The sequence below is a fragment of the Zea mays genome, chromosome 2 (genome assembly GCF_902167145.1).
Source record: "Zea mays cultivar B73 chromosome 2, Zm-B73-REFERENCE-NAM-5.0, whole genome shotgun sequence".
NCBI classification, from domain to species: domain Eukaryota; kingdom Viridiplantae; phylum Streptophyta; class Magnoliopsida; order Poales; family Poaceae; genus Zea; species Zea mays.
In genome coordinates this window covers 30,285,725-30,312,055 of record NC_050097.1, presented here as the reverse complement: position 1 = coordinate 30,312,055, position 26,331 = coordinate 30,285,725, and the positions used below count along the sequence as shown (strand labels likewise).

Genomic DNA, 26,331 nt, shown 5'->3' with positions numbered 1-26,331 from the left:
TAATTTCCTCTAGATGAATGCTTTCACATTTTTAAACAATCAAAAAGTATGCATGGTTCGGCATGGTGCATCACCCAAAATAAAGTATTTTAAGGTTTTGCTTTACACGAGGTCTAAAGCCAAAACCCGCTATAACTTTGGAAAAGATCAAGGTTTAGCGAGGGGAAAAGGGAAAAGGAAAGGGTAACGCCTGAATTTGGTGAGAGAAAAGAAGAAAAAATTCTACCCCCAAATTCAGGGCGTTACACATACCATGCTCTTGGGGCTTGCTTGAGCCCATAAAGCGCCTTAGAGAGTTTATAGACATGGTTAGGATACTCACTATCTTCAAAGCCGAGAGTTTGCTCAACATAGACCTCCTCCTTGATTGGTCCATTGAGGAAAGCACTCTTCACGTCCATTTGATAAATCTTGAAGCCATGGTAAGTAGCATAGGCAAGTAAAATGCGAATTGACTCAAGCCTAGCTACGGGTGCATAGGTTTCACCGAAATCCAAATCTTCGACTTGTGAATATCCCTTGGCCACAAGTCGGGCTTTGTTTCTTGTCACCACACCATGCTCATCTTGCTTGTTGCGGAAGACCCACTTGGTTCCTACAACATTTTGGTTAGGACGTGGAACTAAATGCCATACCTCATTCCTCGTGAAGTTGTTGAGCTCCTCTTGCATCGCCAGCACCCAATCCGAATCTTGAAGTGCTTCCTCTACCCTGTGTGGCTCAATAGAGGAAACAAAAGAGTAATGTTCACGAAAATGAGCAACACAAGATCGAGTGGTTACCCCTTATGAATATCGCCGAGGATGGTGTTCACGGGGTGATCTCGTTGGATTGCTTGGTGGACTCTTGGGTGTGGCGGCCTTGGACCGTCATCATCTTCCTTGTCTTGATCATTAGCATCTCTCCCTTGATCATTGACCTCCTCTTGAGGTGGCTCCTCTTGATCTTCATCATCATCATCTTGAGCTTGATCCTCATCTTGAGTTGGTGGAGATGCTTGCATTGAGGAAGATGGTTGATCTTGTGCATGTGGAGGCTCCTCAGATTCCTTAGGACACACATCCCCAATGGACATGTTCCTTAGTGCGACACACGGAGCCTCTTCATCATCTAACTCATCAAGATCAACTTGCTCCACTTGGGAGCCGTTAGTTTCATCAAACACAATGTCACAAGAAACTTCAACTACTCCAGTGGACTTGTTAAAGACTCTATATGCCCTTGTGTTTGAATCATAACCAAGTAAAAAGCCTTCTATAGCCTTAGGAGCAAATTTAGATTTTCTACCTCTTTTAACAAGAATAAAACATTTGCTACCAAAGACTCTGAAATATGAAACATTGGGCTTTTTACCGGTGAGGAGTTCATATGATGTCTTCTTGAGGATTCGATGAAGGTAGAGACGGTTGATGGCGTAGCAAGCGGTGTTGATTGCTTCCGCCCAAAACCGGTCCGAAGTCTTGTACTCATCAAGCATGGTCCTCGCCATGTCAAGTAGAGTTTTATTCTTCCTCTCCACTACACCATTTTGTTGTGGCATGTAGGGAGAAGAGAACTCATGCTTGATGCCCTCATCCTCAAGAAAACCTTCAATTTGAGAATTCTTGAACTCCGTTCCATTGTCGCTTCTTATCTTCTTGATACTTAAGCCGAACTCATTTTGAGCCCATCTCAAGAATCCCTTTAAGGTCTCTTGGGTTTGAGATTTATCCTGCAAAAAGAACACCCAAGTGAAGCGAGAATAATCATCCATAATAACTAGACAGTACTTACTCCTGTCGATGCTTATGTAAGCTATCAGGCCGAATAGGACCATATGGAGTAGCCCAAGTGGCCTGTCAGTTGTCATGATGTTCTTGTGTGGATGATGAGCACCAACTTGCTTCCCTGCTTGGCATGCGCTACAAATCCTGTCTTTCTCAAAATGAACATTTGTTAGTCCCAAAATGTGCTCTCTCTTTAGAAGCTTATGAAGATTCTTCATCCCAACGTGGGCTAGTCGGCGATGCCAGAGCCAACCCATGTTAGTCTTAGCAATTAAGCAAGTGTCGAGTTCAGCTCTATTAAAATCAACTAAGTATAGCTAACCCTCTAACACTCCCTTAAATGCTACTGAATCATCACTTCTTCTAAAGACAGTAACACCTGTATCCGTAAAAAGATAGTTGTAACCCATTTTGCATAATTGAGAAACAGAAAGCAAGTTATAGTCTAAAGAATCTACAAGAAAAACATTGGAAATAGAATGGTCAGGTGATATAGCAATTTTACCCAATCCTTTTACCAAACCTTCATTCCCATCCCCGAATGTGATAGCTCTTTGGGGATCTTGGTTTTTCTCATAGGAGGAGAACATCTTTTTCTCCCTAGTCATGTGGTTTGTGCACCCGCTGTCGATGATCCAACTTGAGCCCCCAGATGCATAAACCTACAAAACAAATTTAGGCCTTGTTCTTAGGTACCCAAACGGTTTTGGATCCTTTTACATTAGAAACAAGCACCTTGGGTACCCAAACACAAGTCTTGGAGCCCTTGTGTTTGCCCCCAACATATTTGGCAACTACTTTGCCTGATTTGTTAGTTAGTACATAGGAAGCATCAAAAGTCTTAAATGAAATGTTAGGTTCATTTGATGCAATAGGAGTTTTCTTCTTAGGCATTTTAACATGTGTAGAACGCCTAGAGCTAGAAGCCTCATTATTATAAATAAAAGCATAGTGAGAAACAGAATGAGTCTTCTTAGCATGAATTCTCCTAATCTTATCCTCAGGATAACCAGCAGGATATAAAATATAGCCCACATTATCCTGAGGCATGGGAGCTTTGCCCTTAACAAAATTAGACAATCTTTTAGGAGGGGCATTAAGCTTGACATTGTCTCCCTGTTGGAGGCCAATGCCATCCTTAATGCCAGGGCGTCTCCCACTATAAAGCATGCTACGAGCAAATTTAAATTTCTCATTTTCTAGTTCATGCTCGGCAATTTTAGCATCTAGTTTAGCTATATGATCATTTTGTTGTTTAATCATAGCAAGGTGATCATGAATAGCATCAATGTTAATATCTCTACATCTAGTACAAATAGAAACATGATATACGCTAGATGTAGAGGGTTTGCAATTATTTAATTCAACAATCTTAGCATGTAAAATAGCATTCTCATCTCTAAGATTGGAAATAGAAGCATTGCAAACATCTAAGTCTTTAGCCTTAGCAATTAATTTTTCATTCTCATTTCTAAGGCTAGCAAGAGAGGCATTCAATTTTTCAATCTTAGCAATTAAACTAGCATTATCATTTCTAAGATTGGCAATTGAATCATCACAAATATTTGACTTCTCAACCTTAGCAATCAAATTAGAATTCTCAATTCTAAGGTTGGAAATAGTGTCATGGCAAGTGCTTAGCTCACTAGTTAATTTTTCACATTTTTCTACCTCTAGAGCATAAGCATTTTTAACCTTAACATGCTTTTTGTTTCCTTTAATAAGGAAGTCCTCTTGGCTATCCAAGAGTTCATCCTTCTCATGAATAGCACTAATAAATTCATTCAATTTCTCTTTTTGTTGCATGTTAAGATTGGCAAAAAGAGTAAGCAAGTTATCCTCATCATCACTAGAATTTTCCTCATCACTAGAGGTTGCATACTTAGTGGAGGATCTTGATTTTACCTTCTTCTTCTTATCGTCCTTTGCCATGAGGCACTTGTGGCCGACGTTGGGGAAAAGAAGTCCCTTGTTGACGGCGATGTTGGCGGCGTCCTCGTCGGAGGAGGAGTCGGTGGAGCTCTCGTCGGCGTCCCACTCCCGGCAAACATGGGCATCACCGCCCTTCTTCTTGTAATATCTCTTCTTCTCCTTCTTCTTCCCCCTCTTGTCGTTATCCCTGCCACTATCACTAGACAAAGGACATTTAGCGATAAAATGACCGGGCTTACCACATTTGTAGCAAACCTTCTTGGAGCGGGACTTGTAGTCTTTCCCCCTTCTTTGCTTGAGGATTTGGCGGAAGCTCTTGATGATGAGCGCCATCTTCTCATTGTCGAGCTTGGAGGTGTCGATGGGGACCCTACTTGGTGTAGAGTCTTCTTTCTTCTCCTCCATTGACTTGAATGCAATGGGTTGTGCCTCGGATACGGAGGAGGAAGCACCTTGCTCGATGATCTTCTTTGAGCCTTTGATCATCAATTCAAAGCTCACAAATTTTCCTATTACTTCCTCGGGAGACATTAGTTTATATCTTGGATCACCACGAATTAATTGAACTTGAGTAGGGTTAAGAAATACGAGTGATCTAAGAATAACCTTGACCATTTCATGGTCATCCCATTTGGTGCTCCCGAGGTTGCGCACTTGGTTAACCAAGGTCTTTAGCCGGTTGTACATGGCTTGCGGGTCTTCTCCTTGGTTGAGCATAAAACGACCGAGCTCCCCCTCGATCGTTTCCCTCTTGGTGATCTTGGTCACCTCGTCTCCTTCGTGCGCGGTTTTGAGCACATCCCAAATCTCCTTGGCGCTCTTCAACCCTTGCACCTTGTTATACTCCTCTCGACTTAGAGAGGCGAGGAGTATAGTGGTGGCTTGGGAGTTGAAGTGCTGGATTTGGGCAACTTCGTCCGAGTCATAGTCTTCATCCCTCGGCGATGGTACCTGTACTCCAATCTCAACAACATCCCAAATACTAGTGTGGAGTGAGGTTAGATGGTGCCTCATTTTGTCACTCCACATATTATAATCTTCACCATCAAACATGGGTGGTTTGCCTAATGGGACGGATAGTAAAGGAGTACGTTTGGAAATGCGAGGATAGCGTAGGGGAATCTTACTAAACTTCTTGCGCTCATGGCACTTAGAAGTTACGGACGGCATGTCAGAGCTGGAGGTGGATGGTGATGAAGAGTCGGCCTCGTAGTAGACTACTTTCTTCATCTTCTTTTTCTTCTCGCCGCTCCGACGCGACTTGTCATGTGAAGGGGATCCCTTCACCTTGTTGCCGGACTCCCCGGATGGAGCCTTCCCATGGCTTGTGGCGGGCTTCTCGCCGGTCACCATCTCCTTCTTGGCGTGATCTCCTGACATCACTTCGAGCGGTTAGGCTCTAATGAAGTATCGGGCTCTAATACCAATTGAAAGTCGCCTAGAGGGGGGTGAATAGGCGTAATCTGAAATTTATAAAGTTTAAGCAAACTACAAGTCGGGGTTAGCGTTAGAATTAAAGTCGAGTCCGAAAGAGAGGGCGAAAAACAAATCACAAGCCAAGAAGGCGGATGACACGATGATTTGTTTTACCGAGGTTCGGTTCTTGCAAACCTACTCCCCGTTGAGGTGGTCACAAAGACCGGGTCTCTTTCAACCCTTTCCCTCTCTTAAACGGTCACCTAGACCGAGTGAGCTTCTCTTCTCAATCAATAGGGACACTAAGTCCCCACAAGGACCACCACACAATTGGTGTCTCTTGCCTTGATTACAATTGAGTTGGAAACAAGAAAGAAGGAAGAAGAAAAGCAATCCAAGCGCAAGAACTCAAATGAACACAATTGTCTCTCTCACTAGTCACTATTTGATTGGAATGATCTTTGGACTTGGGAGAGGATTTGATCTCTTTTTTGTGTCTTGAAATGAAGTCTAGAGCTCTTGTATGAGGTTTGATGGCTGAAAACTTGGATGCATTGAAGTGTGGTGGTTAGGGGGTATTTATAGCCCCAACCACCAAGTTGACCGTTGGTGAAGGCTTCTGTCGTATGGCACATCGGACAGTCCGGTGCGCCAGCCACGTCACCAGGCCGTTAGGGTTCGACCGTTGGAGCTTCTGACATGTGGGCCACCGGACAGTCCGGTGGTGCACCGGACAGTCACTATTCACTGTCCGGTGCGCCTTCTGCGCCTGCTCTGACTTCTGCGCGCGCAGTCGTGCACTGTAGCATTTCACTGTAGCGTTGCAGACGACCGTTGGCGCGGATGACCGTTGCTCCGCTTGGCACACCGGACAGTCCGGTGCAACACCGGACAGTCCGGTGCAACACCGGACAGTCCGGTGAATTATAGCGGAGCGGACTCCCCGAATTCCCGAAGGTGGCAAGTTTGGAGTTGGGTTCTCTGGTGCACCGGACACTGTCCGGTGGTGCACCGGACAGTCTGGTGCGCCAGACCAGGGCTGCCTTTGTGTTGTCTTTTGCTCTTTTTATTTGAACCCTTTCTTGGACCTTTTTATTGGTTTGTGTTGAACCTTTGTCACCTGTAAAACTTATAATCTAGAGCAAACTAGTTAGTTCAATTATTTGTGTTGGGCAATTCAACCACCAAAATTCATATAGGAAAAGGTTTGACCCTATTTCCCTTTCAGCCATCCAGCTCGCCAGAGACCGCTCCAAGCCTACCCGAGCTCCACCCCGAGGTGAGACACCCGTCCCCGTGCCCAATTTCCCCTGTTGCACCCTGTGTTCGGCCAATTTCACCTTCGCTGGTGCTCGCCCGCGGCGGTCCACCGTGCTCGCGCAGTGGTCGGCCGATTTAGCCCGGTCTAGTTCCCTGGAGTAGGTCCCTGGGTCACCCCTGCCTCTGCTGAAGTTAGCCAAGGCCTTAGCGTGCCTTAAGTCCCCTCCCCATGGCCGGAATGGCTCACCGGAGTTACTCTGGCCCGCCCGAGGCTTTCTCACCGCCGTTCTCCCCTCTCTGCTCGTGGATTCATGGCCCCTTCCCCGCCATTGAGTTCACCGTGGCGCCCTCTTCCTCTATGCTCAACTCCGGTGACCCCGGAACCCCCTTAGCTCATGCCTGCCTCAACTCCGGCGACCTCACCGCCGCAGAGAGGAGCAGCACCGCCCGCAGCCGTTCACCCCTCCCCGGTCTGATCCCCTTCGTCCGATCCTGATCGCACGGCCCGGACCGCAGGTACCGCTTTGCGCACGCGCATCCTGCGCCCTTGGCCTGCCTCTGATCCCCTCCGTCCGATCCTGATCGCACGGCCCGAACCACGGGTACCGCTTCGCGCACGCGCGCCCTGCGCCCTGACCCGCCTGTCAGCGCCCAAACCCTCTGGCGCTGGGCCCGCTCGGTCAACACGCTCTCCCCCTCTGTCGCTGACACTCCCTGGCCCGCCTGTCAGCGCTCGCCCGCTCGCATGCGCGCCCTCAGCCGCAGATCTAATCGCGCGGTAGTTTTCTTAAAGAGACCCTCGGTTTATTGGAAATCAATTTGCCGTCCCTGGTTTTCGCATGCAAGCCCCTGTAATCTTGCAGATTTAGCCCTAGACTTTTAAATATTCACAGAATTGGCCCTAATTTCATATTTTGAATTCCCAAACTTGTTTATTTCATAACTTTTGCATATGAACTCCAAATTTAGTGATCCAAATTGTAAAATGTTCATAGAGTTATTATCTGTTTAAATAAAATGGTTTCACTTACTGTCTGCACACTCTAATTTTTAGGATTGAATATGAACTAATGTAGATGTATTTTTATTTATTTAATAAATTAAATAAAAGGAGAACCTTAGAGATTTAAACCTGTTTAAGCTTGTGAGATAAATATTATGTATTACATAAGTTCATCTCTGTTCTAAATTTTAGGTCACCATAAAATAAATTGATCTATGATTATGTACTTGTAAATAACACTTAGGGAAATAATAATCTATTTTCAAATAAAGTTAATGTATGCCATAGTTTATGTTATACTTTGAATTCATTATCCCTTATGTAGTATTATGTCTTTTAAAGATGTGTTCCAATGTTTGTACATGTTTGGTGTGATGTTTATTTGTACTTTCCAAATGTATTGAATGCATGCTCGCTTTATTTAGACGACGAGCAGTCCGAGGTTCTTGAGTGTGTTGTTGGAGACCTCCCTGAGCAACAACCTGGTGAAGGCAAGTGTCCTCTGACCTATTATGTCCTGCATACTTTATGATTCACTATCCCACATTACTTTATGAAACCTAAGGATTGACTAGTCTGTATTCACTTATCCTTGTTTACCTTTTTGGGTTATCATGGTTAGCATGTTGCTATTGCCTTAACTTAATCAATGAACATGATGTGAACATTTATGATACGATACTGTTATCCTAATTATGTGGATGATCTTGTGATACCTTAGGGGGCCCAGGCCTTTTTCCTTAGTACCTCTCCGTAAGGACCTGCTCGTGGAGTGACCACCCGGGATAACATTACAACCATGAGGGTGGAATGGGACGCCCTTAGCTGATTAATTAGATGAACCTGGGGGTGTAGTTGGCTTTGCCGGAGGGCCGTCACTGGGGGCCAGGGCATAGTGCTCGCTCTACCAAGGTTGGGGTGCAGAGGTTCTTTCGATTTGGTTTTGTTAGTCACCCACCTTGGGGTGGTGTACTGCGTTTGTACAACTGGCGAAACCTAACGAGCAACTATGCACCAGGGGAGTCTTTGTAAAGGCTACGTAGTGTATCCTTGGCCATTCACCTTGGTAGTGAAGATCGGGTCTGTACAACCCAGGCTGGAAGGGATCACGACTTGTGGTTAAAGTGTACAATCTCTGTAGAGTGTTAAAAACTGGTATATCAGCCGAGCTCATGGTTAAGAGCAGTCTTGGGATCCTCTTTGATTAGAAGAACTTTGGATACTTTTATGTTGATGATTAACAATGATGTTGTAAAATCTGATCTCTGGTATTTCCTCTTTTGAGGAGGTACTTCTAGGTAATAACTGGGTTATTACTAAAATTTGGCTATACTTATAATAATAAAACTTGACCAACTAAAAGCAACTGCTTAACCTCAACTCCATATACAGCTAATCCACTTTAGTCAAACGGGACATTTGTTGAGTACTTTGATGTGTACTCACCCTTGCTTTACACACCACCCCCACCCCAGGTTGTCCCCAGTGTACCCATTGCTTTGGAGGTGATGCTGGCAACATGGATGACTTCGAGGAGTTCCAGGAATATGACGAGTTCTAGTTCTTTCTTAGTGGCAAACCCCTAGTCAGCTGCCTGTGTAGGCTTAGCATCTACGTTTCGTATTTCCGCACTTTGATAATTACGTTAAAGACATTGGTTATGTAATAGACTCTGTGGATGTCTTGGACATCTTGATGTAATCAAGTACCTTTCCGCTATTTATTTCGAGCATTGTGTGATGATGTCCAATTATGTAATCGTTGTGTATGTGAGTTTCTGTTCCTGACACATACATGATTCGCATTCAGTTTGCCTTCCAAAACCGGGTGTGAGACCCCTACACTCCACAGCAAAATGGCTTAGTGGAGAGGAAGAACAAGACGCTCATCGACATGGCAAGAACTATGCTTGGAGAGTACAGGAATGGGTCACATTCTAATCGCAACGTGAAGCGAAGACGAACGGGCACAAGCAAACAAACATATATATATATATATATATATATATATATATATATGTGCATAAGAACATTACACCATTCAAAGAAAAACATAATAAAACATGCAAAATTAGAGCTCGCTACTATGGTCACGCGACGAAAAGAAACGCGACAGTCGGAGCTACGGTCGAGAAGTTATCGTGTTTACGCTAAATAAGTACTAGTTAAAACATTTGATTCGACGTAATTATATTAATTGGCATTTATGAAATATAAATTAAAACTAGTTAGTTTTGACTAACTTACTGTTTTAATTGTGGATGCTTAAATAAATAACTAATTAACTGACATGAGTGATTATAAGCGAACAGTTTAATCTCGCGCGCGGATAATGCACGATACGCGCGAACGGCACGCGACACACGCGAACGGCGTGCGACAACACATGCGAACAGTTGGCGCGAGACTCGCGACCGACGCGCGCGAAACAGCACGCGCACAACACACGTACGGGGCGCGGGCCAACACAATACGTGAAAACTAATAAATAAATAGCATGATTAAACTAAACAATTACTAATAAAAAATATTTCAGTTAAGGTTAACCATATTGGTGTCTAATTATAAATGCGCAAATCGAATTTCTAAATTAGATTTTAAATTGAAACGACGTTCTAGTAGCCATCGTCAAACAAACGTTGAAATAAATTAAATAAGATATGCAACAGTAGGTAAAAACACTTCTAACATGTAGATAATTTTAATACAAATCTAACGCAACTTAAACGGATTGAATCGGGTTTAAAACGTAAAACTTATCACTGTTTTAAACTAGACTAAATTCATGTGTACCAAACAGGGACTAAATTACTAAACTGCCATCTTTTTCCTCCCTCCATCTTCTTTCTCTCATCCATGGAAGAGAGACGGGAGGGGGAAAGGGAGGGGACTGCGCGTGCAGGGGGAGGAGGCCGGGCCACGCGGCCGAGCGCCCTAGGGCCGCGATCGTGGAAGGGACGCGCGCGCCTGCGCATGGGGTGCGGCCAACGTGCGACCAACGCCATGGGGAGGGGCTGCGGGGGGGGGCAACGGGGAGGGGGCGGCGCCACCGAGGGAGGTGAGGGACGGGAGAGTGGGGCCTGCACAGATGGGAAAATGAACAATCGATGAAATCCTAAGTGCAACAATGGAGTTTTCTCACCGGGGAAGAAGACCCTCACCGGATCCGAGGAGGAAACCGTCGATTGACGGAGATTCGGAGGTCCGATCGACGAACCGGATGCACCGAGATGAACGCAGCGGTACCCTCGGATTCCACAGACGATGCATGGATTGGGACTTTGGGAGTAATTGCTCGCCGGAGTTGTCGCCAGAATTGGAACCCCTTCCGAACTTCGGCGAGCAATTCCGGGAGCTGGGAATTAAATATGAGGAAACTGTTTCGTGCTCTCGAACGTGCTCGACGAGGAGGAGTCGGGCTTATATATATATAGGGTTCAGACGAGATAGAAATTCGGTTCTAATACGGATTTTACCATTTATAAAATTCAGAAAAACCTAGGAATTCATATTTTGTGCTCAAAATATTATAGATGCTTCCAAAAATTCCAGAAAAATTCTTAGAAATGTTTTGGCACCTAATGAACTCAAAAATCATACTTAGAGTTTCTTAAGTACCTCAAATAAATAGATTTTGGTTTCTGGAAAATAGAAAAATACTTCAAAAAATATGAAAATATAACGAGAGCTTCTATAGGATATACTAACATGTTTCAAACACATTTTGCACTTATAAACACCATGCAACGGCATGAATGCAACAACCAAAGCGCCTCTAGGGCTTATTCCACTAGGTTTATTCCAATATAAAACAAAATAATTCTCGATTTTTAGGAAAAAGAGTAGAAAAACAAAGAAATTAGAGAGTAACACCTGAATTTTATGAATATTAGGAAAGAAATTTTATACCCCCAATTTCAATGTGTTACACTATACTAGGTGCAAAGTTGATAGAAAGAGCACATGAGGTGCAATGGGCGGTCACATGGCGCCGTGCTGTCGATCCGGGGTCCGCAGTCCGCACCACGGGCACGGGCCCGGTCTGCGTGCCGGTGAGAAGTTGCCTTCAATAACTAGGGATTTTTACGGTTCACCCACTAAGGCCTTGTTCGTTTGTCCAGGAATGGACCAGGAATCATTTCAACTGATCAAAACTTATATAAATTAGATAAACAAACCGGCTAGGAATTATTCCATATCTCCATTCCGGAAAAAACGAACGGCCCCTAAAGGCTTGTTCGGTTAGCTCTCAATCTATGTGGATTGAGTGGGATTGGATGAGTTTAAATCCCAAACAAGACAAAGTTTTTCTAAATTTTTTCTAATCTCATCCAATCCATATATAATAGACATACTCGAACAAGGCCTAATGTGACCATCCTGCTCAGTTATATCTCACTAAATCCTGTACTTAGTTTTCCCGTCCTACCTTCAACTTATGCTCAAAACTCACCTCACGGAGGACATTCTGTCTGTTAGTTGCCTTACAGTGGACCCATTGCTCTTACAAGTGGGCCCGCTCTCTTTCCCCTTCATCTAGTCTTGCATCCATTATTTGCCTTACTAGTGTGTAGGCCATCGCGTGGTCGGCGCGCGTGGAGTGTCTAGGCCACCATGATTTTTGGCCGGCCGTCGGCGTGCCCGCTTGCGTCGGAGTTGGAAATGAAGCCAACCTGTGCAGCGGCTGTCGGGGAAGCAGCAGCCCGTGCGGTGTAGATCTGACGGCCGGAGCGATGGATTCGACGTGTGCTCGTGCAGAGAGAAGTTGTCGGGGCGCGGCTGCTCCCCTACGCCATTGCTGCACACTCGCCGTGGAGCTCCACTGGAGAAGCAGCAGGCCCCGCGCGTTGGAGATTCGTCGTCGTGCGCCACGCGTCAACAGGTTGCAGGCGGTCGGTATCAACTGGTGGTCGGGGACAAGCTCGGTCGCTCGGGAAGAGGGGGCTCTCGGGAAGTCGGTCGCTGCTTCACCCGCACGCGCCGCTGGGGCAGGATTGCTGGCGTGGCTGCGGCAGAGCCATGCCAAGCGCGCCGGGCAACGAGACTTCGGCGGGCGGGCAAGAGGGCACGGCGAGCGTTGGTTGGAAATGTGCTGCTCGCGAAGACGGCTGCTGGCGCTGCTCGAGGAAGGAGATGGCGGCGATCGACCGTGATCTGGTGCGAGCAGGGGATCCCTTCGAGCAAGCAGCGGCGTTTTCTTCGAATTGGGGAAAAAAAGAAGGAACTAGTCCCACATGTCAGGACCTGGGTCCCATCTGTCAGATATCTAACAGACGGAATCGGTTGGTACTTGGTAGGTTGATTTCTAAGCACACCACACACCATAGCGGTGGAAGGGGAAATCTGAGGAGAGAATTGAGGTAGAGATAGAGCTGAGCAAAATGTACATGGGAGAAGTGTAAAAATCGACCTTGATTGGCTCCTCGCGCAGCGTAGCCCGGTGATTAGTTATTTGTTAGTTGAGCAGAACGTCTGCTGTCCGCATAGTCTAACTACCGGTTAACTACCTCTGCACAACACCAGACACAAACTCTTCGTCCTCCGAAACTATATATATGCTGCACTAGGCTAACAACCATGACGCTCAGGCTGCCCGCCGTGATGGCGCGTCTCTTCTTCCTCCTCCTCCTCTTTCCCCTCCTCTACTCCTCCGTCACCGGCCTCAACCGTAGCGACTTCCCGCCGTCCTTCCTCTTCGGCGCCGGCACGTCGTCTTATCAGGTAGACACCGTACAGAAGCCGTTGCCGTGCTCAACAAGCTAGCTCTAAACGCGCGCGTGCGTGTAGTCAGTAGTCTACGTAGTTTATACCCTGTTTGGCTGTCTTCCTTCCATAGGGAGCCTTTACTGGAGTACATGGGGAATCAGACTCATGTTGAACATGACTACGATGGCACATATATACGCTCGGTAAAGCCTGAAAAATACTCGACGAAGTCTTTATCGAGTGCTTGACGAACTGTATTCGGCAACGACTTCTTTGCCGATTATCTTTTTATCGGACACTAGGTAAAGTCTTTACCGAGTGTCCCTCGGTACTCGGTAAAAAAAAAGTCGCCGCCGTCATGGCGACTGTTAACGAAGACGGCGCCTTTGTCAAGTGTTTTAGGTGACACTCGGCAAAGAGATTACCTCGGTAAAGAGCAGGATTTCGATAATGATACATGCAAGCTATATATGCTTGTTTGATTGGCTGACAAGAGATAATATTTGACACTCCTTCTCCTGATTCTCCTTTGCTCTAAGGTGCTGTAATTTTTGTTAGGATTTATGGGCTTGGCCCAATTAAGAATTCCTAATAAATCCCAGGAAAATCTCAAAAGCCCATACAAGTGGATGGCTAAGGAATTGGTGGAACCAATAGCACCATATTGCTAGTTCTAGTGGAGTAGAGCTAGCTTAAATATGGAAGCCACACTCACTCACCAAGTCATGGATGAGAGGAGAGAGTGTGGAGAGCCACGCGCGCGCTCGCTCGCCTCGCCTCGCTTGGCCTGGGCGGGGCGGAGGGCGCGGGCGCACGACATGCGCGTGAATGGTCCGCCGAAATCCGGCCCCTCGCCTTGCGGGGGCGCGACTACCTTTTGCCGTTTGATTTTTTGGTTTCTTGGCTGTTACGCTTATCCTAACCGATCGCTATAAAATCTCAACTGATTGCGAGATTTTCGTGGGCGGATAAGCACGGGGGGTCGCGGACTCGGCCCTATAAAAGGAGCCCGGCAGCCAGCCTCCAAATCATCCCAGATCCCAGTTCGCTTTCGCCTCTCTTCATAGCTGAGCCGCCTTTTAGTTCCCTTCGTCCCGACCGCAGAGGTGCATCTACGATCAGGAGAGCAGGTCTCCGGAACCCTTCGTCTTCTAGATCCTGCACCGGGAGAGGGCGAATAAGGTTTTTGGGAAGCGTCTTCATGCGACTGCTCGTGATCTTCTGACCTCGTCGACCCTGTTGATTCGCTACTTCGACATCGTCGACCCAGCTGATTCTGGCGCGCGCCAACTATCAGTAAGTCTAATCAGTACGCATCATCTGATTTGGCTTGTTATTTCAGTTCTTCTGATTTGGTCATGATTTATATTCGGAATTTAAACTGGAATTTGTCTAATTATTCAACAATCCAAAAACCTTATTGTAGACAATTTCCTAGTTTTTCTATGGCTGCTTTTGCCGACGCGCTGAAGCCAGAAAAGTTTAATGGTATGCACTTTAAGAGATGGCAAGTCAAGGCCACGCTCTGGCTTACTGCTATGAATGTCTTCCATGTTAGTAAAGGCAGACCTGAGGGTCCACTGACTCCTGAACAGGAGAAAGAGTACGACCATGCCAATACTATGTTCACGGGAGCCGTTCTTAGCGCCCTTGTTGACCGTCTGGTTGATGCGAATATGCAATACACAGACGGGAAAGAGTTGTGGGATGCACTTACTACTAAGTATGGTGCATCAGATGCTGGCAGTGACCTGTATATCATGGAGAGCTTTCATGATTATAAGATGGTTGATAATCGCTCTATTGTAGAGCAAGCTCATGAAATACAGTGTATAGCCAAGGAGCTCGACCACCTTAAGATAGTCCTTCCTGACCGATTTGTGGCTGGGTGCATTATTGCAAAGTTGCCTTCTACATGGAGGAACTTCGCCACAGCTCTGAAACATAAGAGACAGGAGATATCAGTTGAAAATCTGATAGCGTCTCTGGATGTTGAGGAGAAAGCTCGGGCTAAGGACACGGGATCTAAAGGCGGCGAGGGCAACTCCAGCGCCAACATGGTTCAAAGGAACCACAACAAGGGGAAAGGAAAGCCAAAATCTAACAAGCCCAACAAAACTACCAACTTCAAGAAGAAGAAGAACAAGGCTGAATTGACATGTTTCGCATGTGGCGAGGCGGGTCATTTTGCCAAGGATTGTCCCGATCGAGCGGATCGCCGTGGCAAAAAGGGCAATGTCAACACAGTGGTCGCTAGCAATGAGGAAGACAAAGGGTATGATAATTTACCTTTCATCTTCTCAGTATTTCAATCACCTAGCTGGTGGCTTGATACTGGTGCTAATGTTCATGTGTGTTCTGACATCAACTTGTTCTCTTCTTATCAGGGCGCCCGGGATTCTTCCGTGCTAATGGGGAATGGGTCACATGCTTCTGTTCATGGCACTGGCACGGTGGATCTGAAGTTTACTTCGGGAAAGATCGTGCAGCTGAAGAACGTGCATCATGTCCCTTCTATACACAAGAATCTCGTTAGCGGAACCCTTCTATGTAGAGATGGGTTCAAGGTAGTTTTGGAGTCCAATAAATTAGTTGTGTCCAAGTCTGGACAATTTATTGGTAAAGGCTATGATTGCGGAGGCTTGTTCCGCTTTTCTTTGTTAGATTTCAATAATAAGTCTGTGAACCATATTTGTGCTAATGTTGATGATCTTGCGAGTATTTGGCATTCTCGTTTGTGTCATATTAATTTTGGCTCTATGTCTCGGCTTGCAACCATGAGTTTAATTCTGAATATCACCATAGTCAAAGGTTCTAAGTGCCATAGTTGTGTGCAGTCGAAGCAACCTCGAAAGCCTCATAAGGCTGCTGAGGAGAGACACCTGGCACCACTAGAACTCATACATTCTGATCTTTGTGAGATGAATGGTGTGTTGACAAAAGGTGGTAAGAGATACTTCATGACATTGATTGATGATGCGTCTAGATTTTGCTATGTATACTTGCTAAAAACTAAAGATGAGGCTTTAGACTACTTTAAAATCTATAAGGCTGAGGTTGAAAACCAACTAGAGAGAAAGATCAAACGTCTTAGATCAGATTGTGGTGGCGAGTTCTTTCCCAAAGTCTTTGATGATTTCTGTGCAGAACATGGCATTATTCATGAGAGGACTCCTCCCTATTCACCCGAGTCAAACGGGATTGCTGAAAGGAAAAACCGTACGTTGACTGACCTGGTGAATGCCATGTTAGACACTTGTGGTTTATCTAAGGCATGGTGGGGGGAGGCAGTCCTGACTTCATGTCATGTTCTGAATAGAATTCCTATGGGCAAAGAAGAGAAAACCCCTTATGAGAAGTGGGTTGGGAGAAAACCATCACTTTCATACTTGCGCACTTGGGGGTGCATGGCGAAAGTCAATGTACCAATTAATAAAAAACGCAAGCTTGGTCCAAGGACAGTGGATTGTGTCTTTCTTGGATATGCTTCGTGTAGCATAGCTTATAGATTTTTAGTAGTTAAATCTGAAGTTCCTGATGTGTATGTTGATACTATTATGGAATCACGTGATGCTACTTTCTTTGAGCATATATTTCCAATGAAAGACATTCATAGCAATTCTAGATACTCTTCTGAGATAATTCCTGAACATAATACACCTATTGAGAGTTTTGAACAGCCACATGAAATTGTCCTAGAGGAGGATGACAATGATGCTCCTAAAAGGAGCAAGAGACAAAGGGTTGAAAAATCCTTTGGTGATGATTTCATTGTGTACCTTGTGGACGATACTCCTACTACCATTGCAGAAGCATTTGCATCTCCAGATGCAGATGATTGGAAAGAAGCAGTTCATAATGAGATGGACTCTATTCTTTCAAATGGTACGTGGGAAGTCACTGATCGACCCTATGGATGCAAACCTGTGGGTTGTAAGTGGGTGTTTAAAAAGAAGCTCAAGCCTGATGGTACAATTGAAAAGTACAAGGCTAGGCTTGTGGCTAAAGGCTATACTCAGAAAGAAGGAGAAGACTTCTTTGATACTTACTCACCTGTTGCTAGAATGACCACTATTCGAGTACTACTTTCTTTGGCTGCCTCATATGGTCTCCTTGTTCATCAGATGGATGTAAAGACAACTTTTCTTAATGGAGAGCTGGACGAGGAAATCTATATGGAACAACCTGATGGATTTGTAGTAAAGGGTCAAGAAAGCAAGGTGTGCAAGTTATTGAAATCTTTGTATGGTCTGAAGCAAGCACCAAAGCAGTGGCATGAGAAGTTTGACACGACTCTAACGTCTGCAGGCTTTGCCATTAATGAGGCAGACAGGTGTGTATATTATCGCTGTGGTGGGGGCGAAGGAGTTATATTGTGCTTATATGTTGATGATATATTGATATTTGGCACAAACATTGATGTGATCAATGAAGTCAAGTCTTTTCTATCAAAGAGTTTTGATATGAAAGATCTGGGAGAAGCTGATGTGATTCTAAACATCAAGCTGATTAAGGCAGATGGTGGGATTACTCTCTCGCAATCTCACTATGTTGAAAAGGTTTTGAAGCGATTTGGCTTCTCTGAGTGCAAACCTTCTCCAACACCTTATGATCCCAGTGTGACACTGCGAAAGAACAAGAGAATTGGTTTAGACCAATTGAGATACTCTCAGATTGTCGGTTCACTCATGTATCTTGCTGGTGCAACAAGGCCCGATATCTCGTTTGCTGTGAGCAAATTGAGTAGGTTCATGTCAAACCCCGGGACTGATCATTGGCATGCACTTGAGCGGGTTATGCGCTACCTACAAGGTACAATGAGTTATGGAATTCACTATTCTGGTCAGCATGCAGTACTTGAAGGATATAGTGATTCGAACTGGATATCTGATGCAGACGAGCTTTATGCCACCAGTGGTTATGTCTTTACTATTGGTGGAGGTGCGGTATCATGGAGGTCATGCAAGCAGACCATTTTGACGAGGTCAACCATGGAAGCCGAGCTAGCTGCACTTGACACAGCAACCGTTGAGGCAGAATGGTTGCGTGAACTCTTGATGGACTTGCCGGTGGTTGAGAAACCAATACCAGCTATCCTTATGAACTGTGACAATCAGACAGTGATTGCTAAAGTGACGAGTTCTAAGGATAATGGAAAGTCATCAAGACATGTCAAAAGACGTTTGAAGTCTGTCAGAAAGTTGAGAAACTCCGGAGTTATAAGTGTGACTTATATTTCAACAGATAAAAATCTGGCAGATCCTTTTACCAAGGGATTACCACGTAATGTGATAGAAATCGCATCGAGAGAGATGGGTATGAGACCCGAATAAAGTTGCCATGGTGGAAACCCAGTCTATGTGATCGGAGATCCCGTGAATTAGGTCCTGGGAAGAACAAGCCATTGGTGAACTGAGGAGAGTAACCTTTGACCCTCTCTAAGTAAAGATGCAATACTCTCAAATGCTGTAAGGCAGGTTGGCTTTGTGCCTTAATGTGTTCTGTTGGCTTGTATTAGCGAAGATGTTGTCCTGCAGAGCATTCTTTGAATGAACACACCTATATGAGTTAGACTGTCTAACGTCGCAGTCTATGAGATTTGGGTGATCTCTAGTAAACTCATGAAGAGACCTTGGAGTACGACGTATATGCTCCACCCGAGAAGGGGACTACTGGTAGCCAAGTACTGGTCATGACTTCAAGTGAAACCCATTCACGCAAAACTTGCAATTCAAGGCATAGTCCATTGTCCAAGTTGTGGGTTGGTGTAGCTTGGAGTTCTAGGCGGAAGTTCAACTTAACAGTCTCTGCTGAAAAACTAGTATATTAAACAATAGTGAACAGTGGCGAAAACTGCAGATGGGCATTTGAGATCTGGTGGGGGATTGTTAGGATTTATGGGCTTGGCCCAATTAAGAATTCCTAATAAATCCCAGGAAAATCTCAAAAGCCCATACAAGTGGATGGCTAAGGAATTGGTGGAACCAATAGCACCATATTGCTAGTTCTAGTGGAGTAGAGCTAGCTTAAATATGGAAGCCACACTCACTCACCAAGTCATGGATGAGAGGAGAGAGTGTGGAGAGCCACACGCGCGCGCTCGCTCGCTCGCCTCGCCTCGCCTGGCCTGGCCTGGCCGGGCCGGGCCGGGGCGGGGCGGGGCGAAGGGCGCGGGCGCACGACATGCGCGTGAATGGTCCGCCGAAATCCGGCCCCTCGCCTTGCGGGGGCGCGGCTACCTTTTGCCGTTTGATTTTTTGGTTTCTTGGCTGTTACGCTTATCCTAACCGATCGCTATAAAATCCCAACTGATTGCGAGATTTTCGTGGGCGGATAAGCACGGGGGGTCGCGGACTCGGCCCTATAAAAGGAGCCCGGCAGCCAGCCTCCAAATCATCCCAGATCTCAGTTCGCTTTCGCCTCTCTTCATAGCTGAGCCGCCTTTTAGTTCCCTTCGTCCCGACCGCAGAGGTGCATCTGCGATCAGGAGAGCAGGTCTCCGGAACCCTTCGTCTTCTAGATCCTGCACCGGGAGAGGGCGAATAAGGTTTTTGGGAAGCGTCTTCACGCGACTGCTCGTGATCTTCTGACCTCGTCGACCCTGTTGATTCGCTACTTCGACATCGTCGACCCAGCTGATTCTGGCGCGCGCCAACTATCAGTAAGTCTAATCAGTACGCATCATCTGATTTGGCTTGTTATTTCAGTTCTTCTGATTTGGTCATGATTTATATTCGGAATTTAAACTGGAATTTGTCTAATTATTCAACATATTCGTCTATCGGTAAACTCTCGGCAATGGGGAACCAAGATTGGCTAAAGCCATGGACCAAATTTTTTTTAATGAAAGAATGGCAAAAACATCTAGTTTAAAAGTTACATGACAAAAAACATCATTGTAAAGTAATATCTTTGTTCTTTTTCATCAATTATTTCAAGTCTAGAGATACAATCTAGTACAAGAATGAAATATATATATATATTAAATACTTAAAACATGTAACAAATATTAATCATATGCTATTTTAATATTTTCGTGGGAGTTAACAAATTTGGGGCGACGCCCCAATACCATGGCCCGGGTGGCTCAGACGGGTTAGGATCTTCTGACGTCGGGTGGATCACTGACACATGGGCCTAGGGCCTACGTGCAGTCGACGTAAGAGGATACACGCCCGACCTAGACTCCTTGACTCTTGAAAAAGACCCATCAGAGAATACCACACGAAGATTGCTCTAAGGTTGTTAAGATCACCTATAAAATCTCCCCATGAGCAGTAAGATAGAGAGAAAGTAAGGTAAATAAATTAGAAGTTGTATTTTCTGACGATAAGTTGGGTATCCTTAATCAGCCATAATCCTCTTACATATAGAGAGAGTTGGTATCATCCTAGTAAAAACCAAGTCCAAAATACGATCTACATGCTAAAATAGATCCAAAACTAATTTATAAATCAACTTAGGCCATGTTTATTTCCTCACAGGATTATATAATAATCCAACTTATAAATTATATAAGCACCTAATGATCTACTTATATATTATTATAATCTAGATATATAGATTACATATCCACCTAATAATTTATGTTATTTGTTTGCCTCTTAACTTATTTTAGCTGAATTATATAACCGGACCTAAGTTTCGAACACAGCAGCCAAACCGGCTTGGCCGGTCGTTAATAACCTAGCCTAACCAGTTCTAGACAATATGGAATTAGCAGGTGGCACTACCATCTCCTTCTCTTTTTGCTTGGTGCTTTCAATTATGTTGTGCTAAATATTTTTCAACACGTTTCTTGATGTCATAAATTTAATGGTTTAGCCTAATTTCCACGCTCATACATATTGCATGTTAATTAGACGTATCTATTTAGAAGGTCATTGCGCACTGCGCTTTCCTCTTTCTCTTTTTGTCTCAATTAGAAAATCATTTCGCGCTCTTGAATCAGGGGAGGAAGTGAACATTTTTTTTTTGGCTAGTGAATGCATGATGCATCTTCTGTTTAGCTAGCTAGAACTTGGAGGGGCTTAGGAAATAGAGGGCCCGATTAGGATGAGTCTTCGGCTCGGATTCGTCAGATCGTCTGAAGTCGGCCTACGCCTACTGGACGGCTCTCGCCGCTCGACAGCGCTGTCCAGCACATCCAGCCGCTCAGCTTGCACTAGGTTACGGCACATGGATGGGTGACAGAAATAGCGGCCCGTCTAAGCTCACGACGCCAGGACACCGCGCGTCGGATCGCGACGTCGCCGTCGTTGTCGTCGCTCCCTGGACTGACGGTTCCCGATCCTTCGAGCTACCGGAGGAGGACTGCACGACGAGGTCACGATTCACGAAGGGCCGGTCGCCCCTGTGGAGTGCTGAAATCGTGAAAAAAAAATCACAGACATGCTTGATTTTGTTGCCTGTCTTAGTCTTGGCAATTAACCATAAATCAGGAAATATTGACGATGGAAGCAATGGCGACGTGGCTGCTGACCATTATCATCGATACAAGGTAAGCATCACCAAAAACAAAAAGATACTTTATTTATCAAGAAAGCTGAGGGGGTCGACAGTTCCCTCTAAAAAGTAAAATCTCACACAAAGTCAACACTGGCAGGACGACATAGAAATGATGCATTCGATTGGCCTCGGCTCCTACAGATTCTCATTGTCGTGGTCTAGAATTCTTCCAAGTGAGCTCATTCTCAGAATTACACCAACTGTCAATGACTTATGGCTTAGCTCCCAACTCGACAACACGCACATAATCCTTCCTTAGTGCCGGCGTTTAGCTTAAATTATATGCATGTACCTTTCAAATATCCATGGTCAGAGGGTCGCTTCGGAGGTGTTAATCAGGCAGGCATTAAATTCTACAATAGCCTCATCAACGGACTGCTGGAAAAAGGTACGCTTTTTGTTCTGTTATTATGCGGGCAGCTACCTCCCTCCACAAATGCCACCCTGCAAAACAAGCACGCCTTTCAGTTCAGTCTCTTTCATATGAGCCTGACATTTGATACACTTGGAGCAGGGATACAACCATTGGTGACGATCAACCACTTTGACATACCTGAAGAACTCCAAGAAAGATACAATTCTTGGTTAAGCCCAGAGATTCAGTAAGTCGCCTATATTATAGCTTTATCTACGAAGATGCAGTAAGTTCATATGTGATTGTTTATGTATTTCTATTCAGGGAGGACTTCACCTACTTCGCTGAGCTTTGTTTCAAGATGTTTGGTGACCGAGTAAAGCATTGGGTCACATTCAATGAGCCAAATCTTGTTGTAAAGCTTGCATACTCCATTGGGGCATTTCCACCCAACCACTGTTCTGAGCCATATGGGAAATGTGATTCAGGGAATTCATCAACTGAGCCCTACATTGCAGCGCATAACATGATATTAGCTCATGCAAAGACGGTCAACATCTACAGAAAGAATTACAAGGTACAAAAGAAATATTTGGATCAAAAGGGAGTGGGGACTAACTGCGTGCTTGCTCTTAAATACTCATGAAAGTTGTATAATTTGTTTTCCTTGTTCTCCATCCTTCTCAGTCCAAGCAAGGTGGCTTTGTAGGAATTTCATTACATCTAAGATGGTATGAACCACTAAGGAATATCACAGAGGACCACTTGGCAGTAAGCTGAGCTCTGTCTTTCAATGCTCCATGGTATCAATTGATTCAGTAATCTTCCATCATAATAGTATTTTATGATTGGAACTAACTTTTGGTCTTCACGAATGAATGCTCACTTGATGATATATGCTAAAACAGGATCTTGGATCCCTTGTTCTTTGGTGACTATCCTCACCAGATGCGCCAAATCTTAGGTCCAAACTTGCCAAAATTCACAGAAGGAGAGAAGAAACTACTAAAGAACCAAATTGACTTCATCGGGGTAAATCATTACCAAACATTCTATGTTAAGGATTGCATATATTCTCCATGTGATATGGACGCCTACCCTTCTGAAGCTTTAGTTTCTATATCAACAGAACGAAATGGGATACCCATTGGAAAACCGGTAAAAATCGGCATTCTATATTGCATTATTCTATTCAACAAGAATCCTAGTTACAAATTAATTCTGCACAAGTTAACATAGCTAAACTAATACTGCAGACACCTGTTGCAAACACATATGCCGTTCCAAGCTCCATGGAGAAGTTGGTCATGTATTTAAACCAGAGATATAAAAACATACCTTTGTACATCACAGAGAATGGTGGGTTACTAGGTTCACTAAAATCTACAAATTAGATACAAAATATATGCATTTGTACATAACAATGATTCACTTCCATGCTACTTTACATATATTACACTTGTAGTACACTGGTACCATAAAAATATCTGTATGGATCTCTTGATCTCCCTTTTTTATCTTTCAGGTTATGCCCAAATAGCCAATATTAGCACTACAACAGAAGAAATAATTAATGATACTGAAAGATCAACTTACATTCGTGACTACCTCACTTACTTGAGCTTTGCAATAAGGTTGTTGCATGCCTCAATTATATTTTCATGTAAACTACTCTCCAGTCAGGTAATAAGAAAACGTTTCTACTTCTGTGCAGGAAAGGAGCAGATGTGAGAGGTTATTTTGTGTGGTCTTTGATGGATAACTTTGAATGGATCTCTGGTTACACCGTAAAGTATGGTCTTTGTCATGTGAATTTCAAGTCACTAAAGCGAACACCAAAACTGTCTGCTAAATGGTATAGCAAGTTTATCAAAGGCTATGAACAGATAGAGATGGCCTCTGAAGATTTACCTAAGTATATGGTTTCCTAGTACATAAATACAGGATTCTCAAGGTCCATGTTTCTACATTACTCAACGATTTGTTAAATATGTTTACACAATAATTTTTCTCATGCCCATGTATGGCTGTGCCATAATAAAATCTAAGCTTATTTTTTTTCAAATATGTATCTAAAGGGAATTTACTGAAAATGAAGAAGTAGAGTACATAGTCTGGCCATCCTCCTAGCCCAAAATATATTTCCAACATAGAAATAACATGACAAAAAAATAAGATAATTGCATTTTTTTTATGATATGGTTACCTGCACTTGGCCTATATGTCCAGGTTTTGGTGAAATTTTAGCTTATCAGGGACTGATAAGTGAGAACATATTGCCACTTCATCAACTAGAACTTGCACACATAACTAGTGGCCATCTACATTAAATCATGCATTATATAGTGACATACTGGAATCAACGGAGACAATATGTCACACTCGGTTTTGGAAGGTAAACCGAATGCGAACCATTTACGTGTCAAGATCAAAAATTCACGTACACAGCGATTACATAAATGACTCATCATAGCACAATGCTTCGAATATTAATAAAGAGTAAATAATAATATTACAGACTAGAGCCATTTACATAATATAGATCAAAGTGCACATAATAGAAATGTAGCCAACGTAAATAAAACCACCACAGGTAGCCTACTAGGGGAGGTCGCTAGCCTAATCCTCGAACTCGTAGAGTCCTGAAACTCCTGGAGATCTGCCTCGACACTTTCTTCTCCTTCTTTACCTACGCATAGATTGCACCAAAGGTAACCTAGTGTTTTGTGAAAGCAAGGGTGATTACACATCAACGTACTCAGCAAATGTCCTGTTTGGCTGAGGTGGACTAGCTTTATGTCGGGTTAGGCTCAAAGCAGTTGCTTTTAGTTTGTCAGGTATTTATTATTAGTAGAAACCAAGTTTTAGTAATAACCAACCCGTAAAATCATTTTCTCACCGAGGAACATCATTATCATCATCGTAGCCAAAACCATAAATGGAACCACTTTACCTCAGATCATCTGTAACTCTAATCAAAGGAGCTCCCAAGGCCGCTCATAACTGTGAGCACGACTGATATATCAGTTTCATTCCTCTGCAGAGGTTGCACACTTTACCCACGAGCCGTGATTCCCCTTCTGCCCGAGGAGCGCTACTCCCCATTGACCACTACCTAGGTGATCTGGCCGGGTATCACTACGTAGCCTTTACAAAGATTCCCATGGTGTGTAGCTGCCCGTTAGGTTTCACCAGTCATACAAACACAGTACTGCTCCCTAAGGTGGGTGACTAACAAAATCAAATCGAATGAACCTCGACACCCACCCTTAGCAGAGCAAGCACTATGCACCGGTCCCCATTGGCGGCACAACGATGAAGCCAACTACACCCCCAAGTTCCTCCAAGTAATCAACTAAGGGCGTCCCATTCCACCCTCATGGTTATACTATTTTCCCGGATGGTCATTCAGCGAATAGGTCCTTATGGAGAGGTACTCGAGAAACATCCTGAGTCCCCTAAAGTAACACAAGCTCATCATCATAATCAAGATATCATCAATGTATCATAAATATTCTCATCATTTTCATTGATTAGAGTAGAGCGCTAGCATAAAGCTAACCACAATAACCCAAAAGGTAATCAAGAATAAGGTAAATAGAAAGCTAGTCAATCCTTAGGTTTCAATTGTGTAATGCGGGGAAGTGAATTATCATGTGAATAGGACATAAGTAGGTCAGTGGACACTTGCCTTCGCCAAACAGATGCTCAGAGTCTTCAACAATGTGGAACTCGAGGAGCTTATTCACTTGGTCGTCGAAGCCTGATCGTCGATTCCTCGAAGCTCAGGAACAGATCGCAATCTATTCGCGACGCATAGCGAATACAAACCGGTACAAACAAATAAATACATGCATAAGAACATTACACCATACAAGATAAAACATTATAAAAACGTGTTGTATAAAATATAGCTCGCGTCTACGGTCACGCGATGAAAGAAACCACGATAATCACATTTACACTAAATAAGTATTAATTAGAATATTTAATTCGGCATAATTATATTAATTGATCTTTATCAAATGTAAATCAAGACTACTACTTCGCTTCGATTAATTTTCTATTCTAATCGTTGTCGGGTTGAACAAGTAATTAATTAATTATCACGAGCAATTATAAGCGAAACGATTTGATATCGCGCGCGGACAGCGCGCGACACACGAAAATGGCGCGCAACAAGGCAAGCGACACGTGAAAATGGCATACGTGATACGCTCGAATGACGTGTGACGACAAACAACGCTGCGCGAAACAGCACGTGGACGGCACGGGAAACAACATGCGCAACGCAACGCGAACAACACGCGAACGACACGGACACTCTCGACTTAGCGCACGGAAGACGCGTGGCGGCGCACACGACTCGCATGTGCAACACGCGCA

General features: G+C 44.3%; 1 long non-coding RNA gene and 1 pseudogene across 1 annotated transcript; both read left to right on the top strand.

Annotated features, from left to right (window-relative positions):
• The first annotated feature begins 21,493 nt into the window (after positions 1-21,493).
• LOC109939374 (uncharacterized) lies at positions 21,494-21,970 on the top strand. The gene is made up of 2 exons (XR_002267531.1): positions 21,494-21,582; positions 21,688-21,970. It is a non-coding gene; the product is annotated as an uncharacterized lncRNA (long non-coding RNA).
• A 103-nt stretch (positions 21,971-22,073) lies between these two features.
• Positions 22,074-23,339, top strand: LOC103648517 (beta-glucosidase 16-like; annotated as a pseudogene).
• Positions 23,340-26,331: the final 2,992 nt, after the last annotated feature.